Source organism: Phytophthora infestans, genomic scaffold, assembly GCF_000142945.1.
Source record: "Phytophthora infestans T30-4 supercont1.288 genomic scaffold, whole genome shotgun sequence".
In the NCBI taxonomy this organism is placed as follows: domain Eukaryota; phylum Oomycota; class Peronosporomycetes; order Peronosporales; family Peronosporaceae; genus Phytophthora; species Phytophthora infestans.
This window is the reverse complement of record NW_003303471.1, coordinates 87308-88227: the sequence shown is the minus strand read 5'-3', so window position 1 is coordinate 88227 and position 920 is coordinate 87308.

Below are 920 nucleotides of genomic sequence, written 5' to 3'. Positions count from 1 at the left end.
AGTCAACCGACCCAGGAGCGGGATTGACTACAAGTGCTACCAAGTGCAGCGGGGCTGCCGTAGCTTTAGCGTCAGAGGAAGACGTTCGACTCAAAGACCGGATACGGTACGCCTGATTAGGCGGCGCGAACACGCGCAAAAGCTGTTGCTTCAGCTGATCCCAAGTGAGAAATGCAGCGTCAACAAACGTGCCGCACGTTCGTACCCATTCGCGAGCTCGACCACCAAGCCTGGCGATAGCCAGCGCCACGCGCTGATACTCAGACTGGAGTAGGGCCAATCCCATGTCCATCTCGACCTCACGGGTCCAGAGAAGGAGATTCTCTCCGTTCTTCCCCTCGAAGGTTTTTACGCTCACCATGAGCAGTTTCAGTCTCATAGACGCTTCACGCGTCATCGACGCCGCCTCCGTTGCGACGCTCATCATCTCTTGGACGTGCTCCACGAGCGCGTTCTCGTAGCGTGAGAACGATTCCAGCCTGGCGGTGACCGCCTCTGGACCTTGCAATGCAAGATGAGCCACGCCCTCCGGGCCAAGCAAGGACATAAGCTTAGTAAGCGCGTCCTGCTGCGCCGGGGGCAAATTCACGAACACGGGGTGTTCCATCCTCGCAGAGGATATAGTCAACCGAATCAGGAGCGGGATTGACTACAAGTGCTACCAAGTGCAGCCGGGCGGCCGTAGCTTTAGCGTCAGAGGAAGACGTTCGCCGAGAAGACCGGATACGGTACGCCTGATTAGGCGGCGCAAACACGCGCAAAAGCTGTTGCTGCAGCTGATCCCAAGTGAGAAATGCAGCGTCAACAAACGTGCCGCACGTTCGTACCCATTCGCGAGCTCGACCTCCAAGCCTGGCGATAGCCAGCGCCACGCGCTGATACTCAGACTGGAGTAGGGCCGATCCCATGTCCATCTCGAC